The sequence below is a fragment of the Mytilus californianus genome, unplaced genomic scaffold (genome assembly GCF_021869535.1).
Source record: "Mytilus californianus isolate M0D057914Y unplaced genomic scaffold, xbMytCali1.0.p SCAF_7, whole genome shotgun sequence".
Classification (NCBI taxonomy): domain Eukaryota; kingdom Metazoa; phylum Mollusca; class Bivalvia; order Mytilida; family Mytilidae; genus Mytilus; species Mytilus californianus.
Window position 1 is genome coordinate 4,266,122 of NW_026262723.1, and position 22,993 is coordinate 4,289,114.

The following is a 22,993-nucleotide window of genomic DNA, read 5'->3' on the forward strand; positions in this document are numbered from 1 at the left end:
CTGTACATTGTCAATTTTGTCGCTATACTTTTTATGGAGGTTTCCATACTGAACTAGCATACATGTCATGTAAATGTGTTCTCATTGATGTTTTGAATAAGGGAAAGAAGATTTTAGCATTTAGATTTTTTTTTTAATAATCTTCTTCGTGCAGAACAAATTTCGATAGCTTTATTTCCTCTTTCGCAAATATGTTTGGCAAATGTTAGATCTTCATTTATGACCACGTCTTTGTCCTTCTCTTCTTTACTTCTGCTTATGTCTTGGCCTAGTAGAGTGTAATTTGTACATTCGACTCTGGAATATTTGCTTATATTCATGTGTTGACATCATGAGCGAAGTATCACTCTATTTTTTTTAGTATTTCTTGTTATTTTGCAATATATCATGGTCGTTCTTGTCACCTATGATTCTGAATATTTAAGTTTTATCAGTATGATTTAACACATTCTGGTAGTTCATTGATACATGTGATGTAGAGTACAAATAATAGGGGGCCTAATACTGAATCTTTATATAATCTTGAAGTAATCACCTTCCAGTCTAATGTTTCACCATGTATACTGGTACTATGTGTTGCCTACATGCATGTATATGTTACTACATATCTTATCAAATCAAGTATTGGATAAACTTTGCCATAGATTTTACTGTTCGTTACGAGTCTTTTTTCTGGTACTTCATTTATGGATTTAATGAAGTCTGTATATATTATTGTATATGAAACCAGCTTTTATTCCATTTCTGCATTATTCTTCTCAGTAAGTACTCCATGCTGAATTTTTAGAAGCATCATAATTGATTCAAGACGTTTTACATTAAAAGTTGTGTTTTGTGTATGGATTTGAAAATAAATTAGTTTGTCTCTATCTTAGAAGTTGTCGTCTTCTTATCTGCTAGGTAAACCACTACAAAATTATATCATTATGATAGTGCATATCACCCACAATGTCTATTTTAGATTATTTCCAATTCTATGAAATAACTTTATAACTTAGCGTTGTGCTTGTTCTGAACAAACATGCAATATGAGCCACTGGACTTTAAGCAAACTACAATCATCAATTAACCATTCAAAGGTACTGAGAACGAGGCTTCATCACTTAACTCTATTCACTGTTAACGTTTTGCTGATACACAAAACTCCATATAAAGAACGATACATAGATGGGTCATCAAAATGTTCGACTAAACATCTTTTTAAAGTACTGACTACTATTCTTTCTACAGTTAAAGATGGGCTTCAAAAATATTGTGATGAGATATATTCTACCAGTGGTGTTAACCAGATGTGGATTCTCAAAAATTCGAAAGATCTACTGCTTAATCTTCGATCACAATCTTTGCAATTTTGCAGCAACATAAAGACTTTTGATTTTTCTACGCTTTACACTACTATTTCCCATGCTCAGTTGAAAGATCGACTTCGCCATCTCATTAAACAGAGCTTTTTCTATAAAAATGGGAATCGAAGATACAAATTTCTTGTTTTGGGTTACAATAATTCATATTTTGTGAAAAACCACACTGAATCTACCAGAAAATATACTGAAGATGATATTATCAAAATGCTGGACTAAGAAAAATAAACCAAAGTTATTTTCATTTCTTTTTTTAAACAGATCGCTTGTTTTTCAACGGTCGGTGCCTGGCAGCATTTATAAAATCTATCACCATTTTTGCCAGTGAGAAAGCTACATAAAACATGTGAACCCCCCCCCCCCCCCCAACCCCTTTTTGTTTTTACAAACAAATCAATACCTCTAAAATATAATTTTGAAGCATCACCAAAAATTTCACAGATCTTTAGATTAATTTAACTAAGAAGCGTGTAAAGTTTTAAGCAATAAACATAAATCTTTTTTGAGATACGGCGCGACATGTAAAAAAAAACAACCCCTGTTTTAGTTAAAAAGTTCCGTAACTCACACAGTTTTAATCTTATTTTCACCAAAAAGTATACAGATCGTTTGACCATCATAAGAAACAATTATTTTAAGTTTCATGAGATTCGGATAAGTCGTTCTCAAGTTACGGTGCGACATGTGGACGCCGGACAGACGGACAGACAGACAGACGGACGCCGGACATTTGTATACCATAATACGTCCCGTCAAAATTATGATGCGCGTATAAAAAGACATTTATGGAAATGGGGAATATGTCAAAGAGGCAACAACCCGACCAAAGAGCAGATAACAGTCGAAGGCAACCAATGGGTCTTCAATGCAGCGAGAAAATCCCGCACCCGGGGGTGGTCCTCAGATGGCCCCTAAATAAAATTGTGTACTGGTTCAGTGAAAATGGACGTCACACTAAACTCCAAAACATATAAAGGAACTAAAATTAAAAACACATACAAGACTTACAAAGGCCAGAGACTCCTGACTTGGGACAGGCGCAAAAATGCGGCGGGGTTAAACATGTTTTGTGAGATCTCAAGAATTACGCAATTAATCATAATAATTAAGATAACTTATTTGCTTTAATTAACAATCGAGATGTTTCCAATCCAATCTTTCCAATCTAATATAGTCCAAAGGGTGACTAGGGGATAACCCAAAATAAACCATGCATGCAAAGTTTTGGCAAATTAGGTAACTAATCTGGGTATGATCTTTTTTAATTATTTGACTTCGTGTTGTTTGTGTACATGTGAGTTTACTGCTTTTAATATTATATGTTTAATCTTTATATTAATTAATGCAACTCACTCATTAAAATAAAGTAACATAAACAACAAGTAAATAAAGTTTATAAACTGATTTTCTTTAATTCAATCTCAAATAAATCAAAGCATCTAGTATTGTTACTATGAACTTCAAGATAGATAAATAATAATAAAATTGATGCATTGTCATTATATGGCCATTTGAAGTTCTTATATATGATTATTTAAAACTGAATTAGTTTTTTTAATTTATTTTCTAGACACGGACAGTTCAAATCCTTTCTATGTTTAATTTTTTCCCTTTAATTTGTGCCCAATGCAGTGACGGGTGCTATTTTCCAACCAATACATTATACGGGATAAAGGTTCAACTTTTTGAATAGAAGGGCCTTCACTCATGATAAACAACTGATTTTGCAGAGATTCCTGTATTAATATAGTTATAAGTTTACTTAATTCTACTAACTGGTTATTACCAAATTCAGCAAGTTATAATCCCCTGCCAAGAGGCCACTGATGAAAATTAAATATCTGAAGAAGTGAGTTGGGATTTTCAATCAAAGACTTGAATCTTTATTCAATATATTTGATGGTACCATCAATTAATGCATTGAGATCTATATCAGATTTCATGTCAACTGACTAGACATTTCTTGTACTTATTTTTATTTCCCCAAATGTTTGCTTTGTAACATCAATTTTTCTTTGAATTGTGTACAACATTTACCAGTACGATGTTTTAATTGAGTGAGATGGATAACTGCTGCTTCAATGGGATCATTAAGATCAATAATTAAAAAATCTTCAAGCTGGAATGCACGGGATAGCTTGGCCACAATGGGAAGTAGTTCGTCAGGAAATGGAGAAACCTCAGAAATTTGACAGATGTAATTACAGTGTGGTACCATTTTGCTCAATTTGCATCATCAGCATGGGATCCAGTAACAAAATCATGCTCTAGATGACTCACAACAACCTTATATTTTAAAAGCAATGTTTGTACTGCCCTCTTCTTGTTTGACAACCAGCGTACTTGTTTACATCACCAAAGTGCAAAATAATTTGATAAATAATCTCACTTATATATCTGTTAGTTCACGTCTGCGCTTACGAGAATAATAGTAGAACTTGAAAAATCCTTTCAATGTGGTTTCAAATGGTGACATGTATATATATGGAATATATATAGTTTTATTCGCATGAAGTATTGCAATTTCAAGTTTGTGAGCAAAACAGTTAATACATATCGTCGCTTGGCTTCCAAAATGTCGTATATGACTTTATTGGCTAAAACAACTTTTTTGCACAAATCGTCTTGGCAGAAGGAATTCTTTGATATTCCAAAATAGCATACAGTTAGACCAATCAAAAAAACATTTTTAATAAGACATGTGACAAAATTGTCAATCTCAATTGTTTGTAAAGTTTGCTTCCAAAATGATGTATGTAAACTTGAACATTTTTTAAAAGGGCTTTGGGACTCAAATACTGGTACATTTCTTTATTTCTGTAAAAATAAGTTAAGTTTTAGAGTAATCCTGAAATATCAACGTTTTTATTTCACTGCATCTACAAAAATGCTCAAGTTCACATACAACATTTTGAAAGCATGCTATTCAACTAAATTTTCAAAGCCTGTTTGTGAGACATTTGTTTGTTGACAAATTAGTAATTTTCTACATTTTGGAAGCCCAGCGACGATATTGCTTTGGATGCCTCATCTTTCAATCTATTGATGCCCGTAACATATTTTAATTAATCATTTTTAAAAATTAAATGAACTGGCAATTTGGGTACTGTGACGTTACATTCTTAGACTAGACAATCGTATGTCATATCGCTAATGGTCATTTATTGGATTTGGATTAAATGAGAGTTCTCTATTTTTTTTCTTTTTAGTTCATTGACAATTCATTCACAATTTTTATAAACTCTAGACGATTTAAAAATATAAATCCTTTTGCACTAAACTTTTGGTAGGTGACTGTCAGTTTATTGTAAAGGAATCATCCATATTTTTTTTTAATTACGTATAATTGTTTAAAGAAATATGCTTTTAAAGTGACATTTTTGTTTTTAGAAACATATAACAAATGTAAGTGTCATTTGGAGCCCAATCTTGTTTGTTCCTGAAATATTAGCGATGAAAATTTGAAAACAGTGGCAATAAAACATAATTGCTGTATTGTATATGCAAATTAAGACTTTTGTTTTAAACACAGTGAATCTTTTCCATATTTTTATTGCCTAACTTATTGATTGATGTTTACGTTATGTCTAGACGAAATTATTTCAGTACGAACAAGTTATGATGTAAAGTCGTCAATGTTATTGTACTCAGTTCAATTTATTAAGTTGTTATTGTTAACCTGCTTTAATGTTCCATGCATTTTAAAATGCTATATAATAATTACTCTAATCAAGTGTACAATCCCCATTGGAAATTTCCATAGAAAAAGAGCTTAATGATTAAAGATAGAATAGAATAGAACTATAAAAAACCTTTTGAATATTTCAAACGTTTTTATAATTGTACTTATATGAACTTTTTCGAAAAAAAAGACATTACATGTACATTCATCTATAAAAAGTAAGCATGAATGATCGTAATCTTACGATTTATTGAGTGAATTTTATAATTATAAAACAATTAACAAATTTCAACAAACAGATTTGAATAACATTATGTGGTTTTTAAAATGCAGAAATTTAATATATGTAAGTATAAGATTTAACCTGAAGCAGAAAACAATATATCCTTTTTGTCCTCACAAAAATATCTCAGAGTTATTTCATTCCATCCTCCGAAATGACCATCTAATATGATATGCATTCCTTTTATCAACTGACATTATCAAGATTCTTGATTGACAACATATTTGTAACGTTTGGAGGACGTGTTTTTCAAAAAACAATCGGTATTACCATGGGAAACAACTGTGCTCCTCTTCTTGCTAATTTGTTCCTTTATTCATATGAGGCTGACTTCATATATGAGCTTTTTAGGAAGAAAGAAAAGAAAGCAGTATCCTTTAACTTCACTTTCCGCTATATAGATGATGTTCTCTCACTAAATAATTCACAATGTTGAAAGCATCTATCCCATCGAACTTGAGATAAATGATACAACAAATACAGTTAAGTCTGCCTCATATCTTGACCTGCATCTAGAAATTGACAATGATGGTCGGTTGAAAACTAAACTTTACGACAAAAGAGATGATTTCAGCTTCCTAATTGTAAACTTTCCATTTCTATATAGCAACATTCCAGCAGAGCCTGCATACGGAGTATATATTTCCAAGTTAAAACGATATTCCAGGGCTTGTATTTCCTATCATGATTTCCTTTATAGAAGGTTGCTGCTCACAAGGAAGCAATTAAACCAAGAAATCCAAGTGGTGAAGTTGAAATCGTTCCTTCGTCAATTTTACGGACGTCATCACGAGTTGGTTGACCGTTATGAGATATCCGTTTCAAAGATGATAACGGATATGTTCCAAGTGTCGTAACCACAATACCGTCCCTTTTTTTTCCCGAATGTGACCTACCGAATAAGACTTATCACCGGGTTTGTACTATATACATGAGAAACACGATGGGTGCCACATGTGGAGCAGGATCTGCTTACCCTTCCGGAGCTCCAGAGATCACCCTCAGTTTTTGGTGGGGTTCGTGTTGCTCAGTCTTTGGTTTTTCCATGTTGTGTTTTGTGTACTGTTGTTTGTCTGTTTGTCGTTTTCTTTTTTAGCCATGGCGTTGTCAGTTTATTTTCGACTTATGAGTTTGAATGTCCCTTTGGTATCCTTCGCCTCTAGTTCAATTATAAAAAGTAAATTCATATTAAGATTTGAATATAACAATGGGAAAGGATATTTTTTTAATTTCACTCGGAGGTGTGAATTTGTTTTAAATTGGTCAGACATGATGAAGTAATGTCGAACCTATACTTGACAAATAAGTAAATTATATATATTATTTGTAATAGAATCAATTTTTTCACAACTTCACTGAAGAAACAGAAGAGCAGCCTTCAGTTTTAAAAAATACAGTCCTTAAAGGGAAACTCCGCAAAAAAATGAAAAATTGATATTATGTCCATTATGTATAAAAAAAGCACATTCATAAATATTAATGTTTTACTCTCATAGATAAAAGATCAACATCGATTTTAAATTGAGAATATCAATTCTTTACATGTGGCCATCTTGACGGCTTTCCCGATTTAAAAACCGACGTGGTAACTATAAACCACAAAGTACCAAAACAAACGAGGACTAACGTAGTCGTAATTCAGTGTCAAAAAAAAAGTTAAATCACAAAAATACTGAACTCCGAGGAAAATTCAAAACGGAAAGTCCCTAATCAAATGGGAAAATCAAAAGCACAAACACATCAAACGAATGGACAACAACTGTCATATTCCTGACTTGGTACATGCACTTTCGTATGTAGAAAATGGTGGATTTATAGCGCTAAACCTCTCACTTGTATGAAAGTCGCATCAAATTCTATTATATTGACAACGATGCGTGAATAAAACAAACAGACATAATAGGTAATAATGTCAAAATAGGGGTACAGCAGTCAACACCGTGTCACAATCTTAATCACAACAAAAACAAACAAATATTTAAAAAAGAAGCACAAAAAAGCATATATCACGTTTAACAACCTCGTTCATTGCTTACAAATCACTTGTCAAGCGTACGGTTGTTTTACCCGAAAAGGTAATGACAAAAGCATACACTGTTTTTCATGATCATAAAAAAAGAATTATACCAGACATTGTTGTACTACCTATCGACAAACTTTTTAGAATAACTTGATACGGAACAATGTTTAAAAAAAAGAGTCGGAAAAGTCGGCTGTTTGGTTATCTATTTTTTTTTACACAACTATGGTCTGTCGTTTTTAAACGGTTTATTTTTATTAAGTTTATGAAACAGGTAAATATATAGAGGAATTAGTGTAGAGCGATAACTTTTATGAATTGTCTCAAATTTTAAAGTCATAATTAATATGATGAACAAGCGGTGTTCCGTGTATAATTGTTTTCAAATAAATAATTTGTTCATAACTTTTTTATGTTATACATTTATTTAATTCGGTCCTCCCTTAATGAGAAATAAACAATGCCACACAGACTTTTCGTTGCATGGTTGTCGAAATTATTAAGGTAAATAAAAGCTAAAAATATTTTCAGTTCAATATCAGGAAATAATGTGTGTTCAATAAATATTTCCTGAAAAAAACCCTCAACTATTAATTTATTAAATTAAATCGAAAATATACATTGTACATGATATATACCATAAGCATAGAAATTTGTATTTAATAAATGAAACGGTACACGTGTGTTCGTTATCTTTCATTCTTATTTTGTTATAAGCTGTGAGAAAGGTCATCTGTGCGCTTTTAATTAAGCAAAATTTTGATAAGCAGTTAAGACTTTAACTGATTTTAATTTCACACCCAGCATTCAAATCGGGTTAAAACGTCACAACCCGATGACGAAGGTCAACCAAAAAAGTTACTTTTATTCGATTTTCTCCGTTATTAGAAGGAATATAAATCTAAATATTTATGAATTTGTTTTTTATGTTATAATAATCATATTGAGATGAGAAGTAAAAAATCGCAGATTTACCTACATTCAACAGGAAGATATGCTGCAAACCACCATCATATGATTTTCCTAATAGTTAATCAAATTCAAATTCAAAAGTATATTGCCATATAAACTTTAAACAATACGTTTGTGACAAATACAAATTAAGTATACAATATAACTGAAATTCGCATATTTTAAGGATTTTTTGTCGTATAACCCACCAAGAGGTGTCAGCATTGATCAAACGAAAGACTGACCATAGGGGTGTCTTTCTTTGGGAAATCCTGACACCCCAAGGTGTGTTATACGATAAGAAAAAAACCTTAAAATATGCATTATCTGACTTATACAACGTCAAAAAATATTATTTTCTGCAAAGATTTGCAGGATTGTATCCTATTTTACCGATCACATTAAAGTGGGACATTCTTTTCTTATGCGTTTAGGTTTAAATAGGCCCTACGGCTCATTCATTATGTGAAATAAAACTCACTAATTGATATAGATATACACTATAATATACAATATAACTGTTATTACATGAAGAAAAGACCAAATGAATCGTTAAGGTGTATGAAAAATACAAGTTACTTTGTAAGTAATTTATTATATTACTTTTATGAAATGGGAATGCTATGTTTTCTATCTCTTGTTTCATGCCATTTTTACTGAGGATTATTTTTCAACAATTTTTAACAAACTATTCAGAATGATTGTTTCTTCTGTCTGGCAATACAACTTTTTCTATAATAATTAATTATCAGGATAAGATATTATAAACCCCGCCCCCCTTTTTTTATTAAGAAGTACGTGGCTTTTACTTTATAGAACAAAATGAGAATATTTGGTCATTTGATAGAGTAAAAGGTAAAAAAATCATCTATGTACTATTTCCAATACAGTGTGAACCAACAACATTGTATACTTTTGTATTTAAAAAAATTCTACACTTCTTCTTTCTTCGTAAATTCCTCTGCATCGGAGCACCCGTGTCGTAGTAAAATATAAAAACCTTATATTTTATAAATTAAAATATATTTAAAAAGAAAAGTGGTAAGGGGATATATATATATATAGCAGGCCACTATCTATCTGTTTATTATTATAAGTTAATATGAGACATTAGTTATGGTAAGATACTTTAAACGGTGCTAAAACAATAAAAATAAGTAAAATTTGTGCTTAAAATTTACTGTGAGAATATTTACATCAGTGGTTGTAATTGCATTAATTATATAGTTTCAATTGTTACAGTTGTTTTCCATTCGAATGATACGGTTGAGCTATTGTTTTCGCAATTTTATAAGGGACTAATCGTTTTGATTTTTCCTTGGAGTTCGGTATTTTTATTATTTTACTTTTTGTGACTGATCGATGGCAAATACTACGTGCATTCCGATATTATTCTTGGGATAAACTTAGACAGAGTTTAAGAAAATAAAAGAAAATAATATGAGATAAAAAAAAAAGAAGCATTAATGCTCTTTCGGATAAAAAAGAACATTTAAAATTTAAAATTTAAAGTAACTCACAACCTGAAATTCTTATAATCAGATGTAAAATAGTAACTTCCGCGAGTTTATAGTGTCCTCATTCTGTGGCCCAGATCATAAATAGGATTCTCAACCCATATCTTGTCAGTAATTTCAATATAAAGTATAGTAAAATTGAAAATAAAAAGAAAGGGAAATATAGCAAGAAGATTTTGTGCCCATTGTATTAACATCACTTTGACTTAATATTATTTGCCCCAATATTCTCTGAGTATGTAGTCCATAGCAGAGATCTCTACTGAGGCTTTCGATTTGAATTTGGTGTCTCAGGACTAAACTTCATTTCTTGAGCCAGTGTTGTGCAGTCTATAATCATTTGAATAATTACTGCCTGGTCCCCTTGAATATGTCATTCCATTTGTTGTATCCTGAGTTTTTTCAGCTCATGGATAATTTTTTGCCTTTTTTCGTTTAGAGCTTGGCAGCTGAGTAAAAAAGTGTTCTAAAGTTTCTATATCCAAATGACACAGAGTACAGTTTGTTCTTTCTTGTTCCCTTTTGAATTTCTGTATGTCACCTTCTAAACGGTTTGTACCGGTGAGTAATCTGGCTTTGATTTGTGCCTTTTGTACCTCGTATGTAACTGATGGTAAGAAGTTCCATACCGGTTGAATATGATGAATTTTGAGCTCTGTTGTATTGAAGAATTTAAGAGTGTTTTTTCTTTCATTTCGGCTTGTAGATAACTTGTCCATTGATCGGCTACGGCTGTGCTGATTTGTTTCTTCCATTGCAATTTTATTGGAAGGCTTTTTATCAGCTCGTGAATCGGCATTAGATTATAATGTTGTAGGATTTCTTGTACTCTTGGGAAGAAGCTTTCTGGATTTTCTGAGTTGACAATCAGCTCTCTCTTCGTTAAAATTCTTAGTGTAGTATTTTCATTTACTAGGATGGTTTATAGCAAGCTAAGTTGTCTCTTGTTAAGTTTTGCTTCAATTGGTATGACAACAATGAGCATATATACAGCAGCTGGTGAAGTTCTTACTGGTATGGATTGAAAGCAGCTAATAGTTTTGATCTGGAATTGTCTTAATCTTCTATTTGAGTTAGATTCAGAGGTAATATTTCTAGTCCATATAGCAGCCTTGGAAGAACATACGCTTGATAAATCTTGTATGCTGTTTTGGGGTTAAGACCCCCTTCTCATTTAGTCCCACTGGAATTAAAGAATACAGAGTCTTTCTTGCAATACTTATATATTCTTAAATATTTATTCTTGAGTCGTTTTTGAATGATCGTATGATTCCTAAATGTGTCGCTTGGTTGTCAGTTTGTATTGCTTCATTTCCTAGTCTGATATTTTCCGATTGACCTTTTGACTTGATCCTTTCAGTCTTTTTTAGAGTGCTTTTTTGGATATTACACCTGTGTTCACAAGAATATTTATATGCAATATCAAGCATTGCTTGAATCTCTGTTTCGTCAGTTGAAATCAGTACAATATCATCTGCACATTATGGACTGCTACAGAATTTTAGTCCTATTGTTAGTCCTAGGGCTCTTTTTTCTAGTTCCATTGGCTAGTCATTAATATGTGACTTGTAGAAATGAGTGGATAGGATACCTTCTTGCCTAACTCTTTGTTTTATTGGATTTTTTTTACTGATGTGATTATTCAATTTTATTTCTGTTGACAAATTAGAATACAGATTTTGAATTACTTTCGAGACGTCTTCTGGTACTTCATAACATAATTTTTCTAGTAATATCATATGGCGTACAACATCAAACGCTTTTTGGCTGTCATGGGTTGCTTGATATAAGATTTTCTTTCGTTGTTTTGCATGTAGTATGCCTTCAGAAACTAGAAGAGCAGCCATGATTGGAGAGAGACCCTTTGTAAAACCAAATTGGAGTTATGTCTGAATTACATTAAGGTCAGGCATTTTATTCAAGTAATGCGTATTCAAAACAATTCCCTGAAACAGAGGTGACAGTTATTCCTCTGCAGTTGGTTGTTTATGTTGGATCTTTTTTTCTTTTTATGGACTGGTGTAAGAATGTCTGTTTTGAAGATGTCAAATATTGTTCCTGTCAACATGATATTATTAAGAGATTAGCAATATCTGATAAATTGCGTCTCCGGTATATCTAAAGTGCTCAGCTGTTAAGGAGTAACCATCCTCTGTTTTTCCTGTATGCAGTTTACAGATGGCTTTTTGATTTTTATTAATGAGATTTGGTCCAGATGTTCTCTATATTTAGGTTCAGATCCTGTCATCATTGTTGGCACATAATTGTTGATTAGAATAACTTTATGAAGCTCTATACATATTTCAATTACCACTATCCTTTCCTCTTTTGCAAGTTTTTTATTTATTTTGTGCGAACAAATTTTGGGCCATAGAGTTGTTACACCGCCTTTTCCTCTTCTATTGTGATTTATTATATCAATTTTATTATTATCAAAACATGAGATATGGAATTCGTTATCGGGGACAACTTTGTGCAGTATATCAGTCTCATCTCCAAGTAACCAATGTTCTTGTAGACACAGAATATTTGAGTCGGACTGTAGTTCTTTGAGATATGGGGTGTTACCTTTGATCCCTTCAGTGTTAAAGGAGACAATCTCTAGCATTGTCTGTTGGTTCTTTCTATTTCGATTTCCTCTTGATTTATATCTGGAGGTATTTTGAAGTACGTCTCATCTCTAAAATATTAAATGATAGATGCGTACCGTTTTTCACATTGTCTTCTGTTCTGGAAGGTTTTCTTTCCGTTTTGTTTTGGTATGGCTTGCTTTCTTTCTGAAGCTGAAGTTATATTGGAGAGGGTTGGTTTGGAATTGCTCTGACTGTATGGTGGTGGTAGTAGAAATTGTCTGTTTAGTTATATTTCTGATGTCGCATGTAGCTTCTGTTCTGTGTATATTTTGATGTTCCATACTTTGTATTGGCAATTGATTAGCTGGTTTTACTACAGGTTGTTGATAGTTTACTGGTATACAGGTATCTGTTGGGTAATATTTCATCTGATGTAAGTAGTTTGGTGGTTGTCTGTCTTGTTTTAGTTGATGTTGGTTTTGAAATTATTTACTTGGTTCATATGTTTTGTACTTTTCATATGATTGAATTAATCAATATTTCTGGCTTGATGACTTTTATTATGATCTCGGTGGTAAGTGTTCAGGTGGTTTTCTTTTCTGGTCATATGGTTTTGATGTATTCGATCCCTTCTTTGTCGAGGGAAAGCGGGTCTACTGTTTATGTTGTTTAAAAGACCTATTCTAGTAGAGTTATAGTCTCTTTCTGAAAAGTATTTTTTTCATCCTATCTGTTGAGTTTGATGTACTTGCTCAGTTGCATATCCTGGAAAAGGTGGTGGACCATTTTTGTTGCCTTATTGACATGTTCTGTTGGATATATACTGTTTTTGGAATCTGATGATATTGATTGATATTTCCAGCTTAGTGACTTCCATTATGATCATGATGGTAGCTGTTCAGGCCGTTTTCTTGTCTGTATAGGTGGTTTAGATGTTTTTGATCATTTCTTTGTCTTAGAAAAGGTGGTAGATCATTTATGTTGTCTAAAAAAAACTATTCTACTGGATTTATAGTCTGTGTCTGGTCTTAACTGTGACTAAGTTTCTCTTTTGAGCTTTTACATCTACATGGATTAGTGTTTATTGCTATTGCTGTGTTTCTTCCACATTTAGGTTGTTCTTTGTTTTCCAGCAGTTCTATGTATCGTTAAAGAAGATCAATAGTCTGATTTTGTTGATTCCAGTGAGGTTATATGGACTGTTTTATTTTCATCGCTTTTCTGATTTTGATTTTTTGCATACTTTCTTTGGGTAGACTTTGTATTTTTTTTTTATTATTACTAATACTTGATATTAGTATTTCTTATGAGCGCATGCTGTTCACCTCTATTTGTTTTTGTGTTGTCTCTTCAATTTGGTTTATTGCGACTTATTACCGCAACCTTTATTTGCATAAAGAACACGACTGATGCCAATTTGTCTGCATGACCAATTGATCGAAACAGGAGTTCACATCTATATAAACTTATATCTTCGGTCATGTTTGGGAATTGACGTACATTTATAAACAAATGGCAATGTCTTACATTTATACTGGAGACATTAATTAACGTCTATATAGTGTCGCCATATCTACCGAAGGGTTTACATTGCCCAATATTTTTCTTTTATTATTGTTTGTGTACATGTACTTTTGTATGTTCATTTTTCCGATCTTTATGTCTGTCTCTTGTCGACATACTGTTGTGATAACACCTTTTATCATCCCTTAATGTTTCCGATTGTTTTCATATTGTATTAGTTCGTAATAGCAGTAAATATTTTGATTTAATGCAAATTGTGTAAAATTCAATCGACAGGAAAATAAGTAATTAAACACGATTTTTAGGCAACAACTACTTCCATTGACCATGCAAACTGCCACACCGTTTGTATTTATTGCTAAATATCAATGCAATTTACATTAAATTCCTAATCATAATAATAATACTGACATGATTTATAACTTTAAGGAAGATATTAAAACAAGAGTTCCAAGTGGTTTAGATACAATCATCATCCCTTCGAAAATTTTACGGACGCCACCACGAGTGTGACCTACTGAATTAGCCTTATCATCGTGTTTGGATGTACATGAGAAACACGACAGATGCCTCCGAGATCCTGAACACCTGCTACCACCCGCGGTTTTTTGGTGGAGTCCTTATTTTTCTATGTTGTGTTTTGTATATTAATGTCTTTTTGGTCTTATTTCAGTTTTTTTAATTGCCATGGCGTTGTCAGTTTATTTCGACATGAGTTTGAATGTCTCATAGTATCTTTTGCATTTATTTTACACGACCCTGTCTTTTTTTGGTATAGGCAACAACCCAAAAAACTGCATTCATATTATACGATGGTAGATAATTAGAAATAAGAAAAGTTTTGTAAAAGGTTGACATTTGTCAACTCCTTCTATATGAATTGGAAGCATTGAATTTTTTTATCTTATTAAATGTATGTGCTATTGTATTACCTCCATAACATTTGATATCTGTTTCAATTAAAACAAAACATAACACATCGCACAACATTAAAATTTATTTATGAAATATATATATAGTCAATTGACAAGAAAGACATTGTGGCCAGGATCAGACACGACATTGGACCCATTTTTTCTCTCCATTAAGAAACAGGTTTTGTTCTTTTTCGCGAAGTCTGCAGCATGACATCCGTTCATATAAGCACACATGTATGTACATTGAATATCGCTATTTACGTGTGCTGTTTCAATGTTTCCGTCTTGTACATCATAACTGTGACCTTCAAATCCACATGTATAAGGCAAGGTCACTGAAAATATGTAATAATATCAAATTTATTATTTTTCTTGAAATTAATGCAATCATTAAATAATTGTGTCATGGTTCAAATGTTTCAGTTTTGATTTCGCTAGCCATTTCGACATTTTGTTAATTAGAATCAACTGCCTGTTATTGCATAACTCCTAATGTATTAAAATCTAAAGGTTCCACCTAATTATTGTATTAATGCCCTGGGGATATCAAATCAACGATCGCTATGAAATCATTTAATATGCAAATAAATACACCTAACAGGAGAAAACATTGATCAAGTTCAGACTATAACTGGAGTAATTAATTACATTTCAGCAAATGCTAATAACAATTAAGATTAAGACATAATATATAAATTCAATATCGGAGAAGACAGTTTAAGAAATCGAAAACGTGCTCTTACAAAATACGCATCCTCCTTTTTAAGGTAGGCAACATTAGACTCGTTATTGTAAATCAAAACATAAGCCCATGCAATAAGCCACATGCATCAATTATCGTTCAAACTCAATCACTTTACAAGTGTAAATGTAAATACAAAATTATTGAAGGAGAGGCGAAAGATACCAAAGGAATAGTCGAAAACGGACTGACAATGTCATGGCAAAACAAAACAACAGTCTACAAACACAACATAGAAAACTGAAGACTGAGAAATAATAATCCTACCAAAACTCGGGGTGAAATCAGATTCTCCAGAAGGGTAATCAGATTCTGCTCCACATATGGCACCCGTCGTGCTGATCATATTGGCACAAAACCGTTGATAAGTCTTATCGATCTTTTATATAACACATTTCGCAGACTTCTTTACTGGAACTTTGGTGAATAATTGTCTTATTGGTAATCTTACCACATCTCCCTATTTTAATATAATGTAACCAGCGAGTAGATTGAATGAGAATGTGATCTCATGTTTTTTTTTTTATCGACCAAGTTATATACACAGTCAATTTTGTGGAACACTTTTTGAAACATAAAAAAAACTAACCTGAATTTAAATCCTGCATAAATACTCCATGTACCTCAACTTCACATAAGGCTAATGCATTCGGGTCTTTCAGCTGTATGCGAACATACCTTCCGATTGTCTCATGAGAACAGGTTGCATTTAGATAGATAGTAGCCTCCTGTCTGTGATGACATAGTGATGTTACTCCTTCAAACCAAAGAGTTGAGTTTTTGCATGGCCTTATGACGTCAATGTTGAAATTTGAGAGTCTCTCAGCTACAATACATAACAAAGATGACTACAATAACATAAAACTTGTCGTAGTCACGTCAACAAAACATATGTACTCGTCTGTAATACAAATATCGGACGCACCAACATCATAAAGTGTTATTTTCAAATCTTTGACAATAAAATGATGATAGAGTTTGCAGAGATCAATCTCTGCAAATTAACCAATAATAATTCTTGGTGTAATAGCTCCATAGTAGGCAGCAATCCTCGATCTAGGAATTCATATCAGAAAGTTAGGCCCGAACCTTCGTATTAATTGGGAATTACATACCGTAAAGGCAGGTGATGGTGGAATATAATTGCAAGTGCTGTATAAGAAAACATTTAAAGTTATGATTTCAACCATGAATACATGTACATAAGTTTGCATTTTCCGTTTATATATATATATATATATCGCCAATGGCAGTCAGCAGGGTTTAAGAACATCAGTTGTTCGACCTGCTAGTCAAATGCGTTTTGTTAAAATATACTTTTTCACTCATTTGGTCTTTTAGAAAATGTTGTTTGTGCTGTATTAAGACACCTCTACCAGGAAATTTGTTTTGCATGCACACGTATAAAAATTGCGGTTTTTATCCAACGCAATCATAGGTTTGAACGTTGTTTTCAGTTTAGACTTTTTATATTTTTCGTTTGGGCTAGTATTATATTTGCTTTTGGGTTTATATAATCCGTTCATCCTATGCTAACTCTTTCAAAATTCAAGAGTCTATTCTAAATTGAGGTAAATTATATGGCCTTCCAAATACGGTTTCGATTCCTTACATCACTGGAGAGACATTAATTGTCGAAATCCGACCTGCTAGTCAAATGCGTTTTGTTAAAATATACTTTTTCACTCATTTGGTCTTATTGAAAATGTTGTTTGTGCTGTAATTAGAAAATTTGTTTTGCACGCACACGTATAAAAATTGCGGTTTTTATCCAACGCAATCATAGGTTTGAACTTTGTTTTCAATTTAGATTTGTATATATCTATATATATACATCGAATTCAAGTTATATGAAAACAAATATTAAAAAGTTTTAATCATAAAAAACGTTGTAATATACATTTAAACTAACATAAGTATAGTAAAACTAAAGATAAGTGTTGTCAACAATCATGTGCTGTGAACATTTCGCTTCATTGACTTATGATTAATGAAATTAACATGTTGATCTTTATGACATATGACAGTTGTTTACCATTCGTTCAGTTAGTTGATAAAGTTTAGCTTTTGATCTTGTTAGTTTTTATGGACTTCCCCTTTTTGAATTTACCCTGAAGTTTGGTATTTTTGTTAATACTTTTTTACCTTAACACGCCTTTCATTCGGAATATCGAGACAATCGATAGTAAAAGATTTACAGTAACGGTGATAAATAAAGTATTGTGATTGGGAAAAAAAAGTCTGTAAAAATTCATCAAAGATACCAGACATATAGTTATGTTCACTAGCGGTAACTGTCGTCTATATTTGACTTATTAGTAGCAATCGAATCAAAACTGTTTGAAGACCAAATTAAATAAGAAGTTCACGAGCATTCAAATTGACAATTCCAAAAACCTATTTAAGTAATTCGAACAATTCAAAATTTATAAACAGGAAAGATACAGAAAACTAATCTAAAAATGATATTTCATTTCAAAAGCGTCCAGCATTATGATCCCTTTCTGAATGCACCAAAGTTAAATCATCCACCGTTTCACAAAACCACAAAAGGCGATCTGCCCATAAGCATTTAAATATCATACAAAATGTTCACAAACATATTTATTTGTTTTTAATATAAATGACCAAATTACTTTTCAGTGAATAATGATGTTCGAAATTATTTTTTCAAATGGCTCTTAAAATTGTTTTGCAGAGATTTATGCAAAATGTTTAAAAAATCAGAATATTCATATATAGATTTAATTTCTGATCATGAACACAAAAAAATAGTTTTTAAGATCATCGTTAAAAAGATCATGAAATATGTCTATTTTGCAGCGTTCGTATCATTCTGTAATTATATGATAATTTATCATTTTAGTTTATTTGATTGAAAACTGGACTAACACGACCTATTGATGTTCATTTTTGATTTTGGTTTATTCACAATTTATTCTACTAAACAAACGCTTTAACAAACTATAAGTATATAGCATAACAATATGTAAACGGAACCTTTAGTGTGGTCATTCATTGACTATCACATCCCAAATAAGTCTTTTCTTTTAATAAAATGAACCTTTGTCCATTTAAACTTAAATAAATTCATCATAGATACCAGGATTGATATTTTGTATCTGCGTTAGACGCGCGTTTCGTCTACAAAAGACTCATCAGTGACGCTCGAATCAAACAAAGTTAAAAAGGCAAAATAAAGTACGAAGTTGAAGAGCATTGAGAACCAAAAATTCCTAAAAGTTTTGCCAAATACAGTTAAGGTAATCTATTTCTGAGGTTAAATGTACTTTCAGATACACTGAAGATTTAGTTTCAAATATAGCATGATATATTGGAATGTGAACATACTAAATTCTATATGTTTTTTATAATACTTTGCGTAAGGATATGAATCGTATTTACTTTTTTTTTATTTAACTAAATGCGCAGTTTCATCGCATGAATGACACTTTTTTGTAACGTATCCAAACTTTTGCATATTCTAAGAATTTTTTTCACATATTATGATGTTGAATTGTATTCATTATCCGATCGGAAACTTCTTCTATCACGATCATTGTTCGCGATATACTGAATAAAAGGCTTGCTAAAAATAAGGATCAATTTTACATTCGATTTCACAACAATAATCTAAATTAAAATGTTTCGTTTTGTAATGAACGTCGTCAGACAATGTGACTGTTTGATGTTTATATCATTGAATGTTGCCATTAGAATTATTTTGCAGAGCCAAACATAATAGATAGAACGATCTCGCACAATTCATTATACAACTTTTTTATGTTTGTTTTTCAAAAATGATTTAAAAAACTTTTAAATTACTGATAATGATTTTACCACATTAAAAATATGAATGTATATTTAAAACAAACATGCCGAGAATAATATCGTTTTGTAATCGTAAGTAAGCAACCTTCAGATTGATCGACAAAACGTGTTTAAAATTTATTAAAGAAATCAAAAGAAAAGTTGCTGTAACATAAACAAGCAATTTTTCAATTTGATACAACCTTTTTCAACATGTGCAGTGTCGAACAGATATCATTGCGATCATTTGCGCTAATCTCAAATTGATACTTGTGTATAAACTCCGTTGAAACGTACGTTTAAACTTTAGGCGACAGAAGTTTATTGGTGTTCAAATCTCGTAAATCGATTACGAAAAGACATATTAAGGTCACAGACAAAATTTGAGAGAATCAAAAAAGGCGTAGGATAACCATTTCCTGCTATCCGCCAAAATTTAAACATTATAATGTTTAACACATTTTACACATGAGACACCTCGTCCTCGAAGCCTTGTTTCTTTCAACACTTGCCATTTAACCTTATAAATAATAATGTTTCAAGCCAAGCTGGGGTTGTTAGTTTAAAGCGATTCTGCATACAAATTTAGCAACCATTTTTTTGTTGTTGTTGTGTTTTTTTTGGGGGGGAGGGGTGCAGTTGTATTTATTCAAACAAAAGGACTTCAAAATAACTGAAATACATACTGTATACATAGAATTTATAAAAACTGTCTATATTTCTGACTTTGTACTTTTTGAAGTACATAATAGGTTATACCTGGTTTGACAGCTAGCTAAACCTCCCACTTGTAGGACAATTGACTTTAGTTGAATGTTAAAAAATATATAACATAAATATCAAACTCTAAATTAAATTCAAAAAGGGGAAAGACCATCAAACCTGACAAAATCAAACGTTAGACTTTATCAACCAACGGAACGAATAGGAATCAACTGCCATATTCCTGCCCGAAGACATTGGTCGGTTGAACTTGGTGATTTAAATGCTGCATAGTGCATTCAAAAAACAAAATTAATGTGCAAACTTATAGACAAAGTCCAATTTGCTGACTTTTTGATTCGTCTTTAATCTATAAACGAAATATAAATATTACATGGATAATATGAAATCTTAATTATTTTGAAATGATAGCGTAGAGAAGAACGAATGTTATGAACTATTTTACAATTCTTTAAACACTCCAATAAAATAAATGTTCACATTATTTTTTTCTGGTATTTTTTTCTCTGTTTACATTTATGACATAGCAAAACAATATAGCAGTCGACCCGATTAAAGATTAAATACTAAATATTCTTTTAATTTCGTGTTTTTTGTGGATTGAGGAATAACTAGATTTTTTCTAACAACTAACACATAAGTCTATAAGAAATTGGTATTCCGTTGAACACTCAAATTCTTAGTTCACCTTTATCAATGACATCAATATATTGAGGATTAACTGCGTTTTCGTGGATCTTACTGAAGTGGTATTGTTACATTTTTCACGCAACCCTATAAGAAATTGATATTTCGTTGATTACCTTATTTCTTGGTTCAACATGTTCAACTATGTGAATGAAATCATAAAAATACATGTACAGATGTGTATGGCCACAAGTAAATATATGAAGTATTATAAGCCTATCATGTCAGTTCAACAGCAATAGTTGGGATGTAATTAAAGCCTTCGTACAATTATGTGAGACCTTATTCAAAATATTAATATAAGGGATAAAAAGTGACCATATCGTACCTTCTCTTTTAAGTAAAGTGTTAATTAGAATTTACCAGTACAGTTTATGTTTCCAAAAAAGAAATTAAGAAATATGTGAGTGAGAACTTACAACAACAGTCTGTTCTACCAAAAATAACAACATTACTAATAGCATAAATTGCTCCAAGATCCACCGCCCACCAATGACGTTGATCATCAGGTAGAGCAGTGTGTGTACACCCTGATGTTAGCCACATATTTTGTTCGTATTCTCCATCTACTGCATTTGCAGACTTTCTATTGCCGATAGAGAATGTTGACTGGGCGGTTTGTTTGTACTTCGCAATGTTCAATGCAACTGTAATATAAAATGACGTAAATAAATGAAAAGAATTGTTCTCTTATTAAAAACAATTAGTTATGCGTTTAGGAATGATTGATTCTTTCATAATTGGGTGTGTAAATACAAAATTCTCCCAATCTTCCATAATTGCAAGTAATGTGAAGTAAAGATAGTAAAATCATATATTGAAATTTGTACTCGACAGCAGAATGTCACGTATAGATCGAGGCAATGAAGTGCTTTTGTTGACGTTCCTTCGATTTTACGGCTCGAAACCCGTTCCTAACGATTCAAACATTGTTTGGCAACCTGTACCCATTAGAATTTTAAAAAGATATGGAACAGTAGTTTACTTACATTCAATCTCGTATCATTAATTATAAACATATAAAAACGAAGGCGTAGTAAAACAAGTTTTATTTGATAAAAAGTCAATAAACGAAAGTTGTACAAGTAGATATTAAAACAAGAGACTCCTCAGATAGAACTGATAGAAGGCTTGATCCAAAGAAGATTGAAGGAATAGACACCTTGCTCTTTTCACAGCGCTACAATTGAAAATCTATAAACACCAACCTCAACAATAGTTTCCGGTTTGGAGTATTTTTTTTGTTAGTTTTATTTTAATAGGGAGGAGCACTTTTGGTCGTTTATTGTGGCGAGATACGTTTATAATTTCGGATCAGCCTCAAAATTTTACGGGGTCAAGTTTTAAACTATTTCATGGGCATGTGTACATAGTGCGCATAAAGTTTGGAAAGATGTGAAGATGTGTGAATATTTTCCAAAGACAGTGAAGTATGTGTAGAGTATTAATGACACCTACTTACTTTACTTTTCTTATAACGAGGATATCATCGTAAAAAGGTAAATCAATCGACCCTGTGATTGCTTGAGTAAAACAAACAAAGGCATCACATAAATATCTAAAACCTGCTGTGTCGATAAGGTAAACGTCATACAATCGAAAAGATGATATTTTACTACGTAGGAACAGGAAGCTGACAATGAGCAATTAGAAATATATAATTACGTTTGCGTAGTTCCTTTTTTTAAAGTTTTGAGATATGAAACTTAAACACTTGGCCCTATATTTTATGTTTTGTCTTTGGGAGTGTTTTTATATATTCTGCTCATATGAATACAAATGTAAAGGTCCAGTATATTGCGATGAAATTGTTTGCAGTGTATTTTTCACATATTAGTTATTTCTTCAAAAGTGAGAGGTTCCTTAGAATAAATTATGTTGCTTTAACAATAGAGTTAAGACAGTTATAAAAACATTGAAAAAATACATAATTATATTTTATCATGATTTTATTAAGTACAATGTAGATAATCTTTAAAGGAGATAAATGACTCACTTTTTCTTCAACATTGTTCAACACAAAATATACTTTAATATTCAAATGAGATAAATTTTTGTATATAAAACACGAAAGATTCAGGTACTTAGAAGTAACAATAAAATGTTCAAATTATGAAAGGACTTTCTTAACTTTTAATTAACTAGTAATTGATCAAACTACGCAGCAGGAAAGAAATCAACAACTAATTAACGTTAAAGACAT

General features: G+C 31.7%; 1 long non-coding RNA gene across 1 annotated transcript in view; it reads right to left on the reverse strand.

Annotated features, from left to right (window-relative positions):
• LOC127708255 (uncharacterized) overlaps positions 1 to 21,288 on the reverse strand; it is a 43,065-nt gene extending 21,777 nt beyond the window's left edge. The window contains exon 1 of the long non-coding RNA XR_007985218.1: positions 21,210 to 21,288. This is a non-coding gene — a long non-coding RNA (uncharacterized LOC127708255). The remainder of the gene's footprint in view (positions 1 to 21,209) is intronic.
• Between the last annotated feature and the right edge of the window lie 1,705 nt (positions 21,289 to 22,993).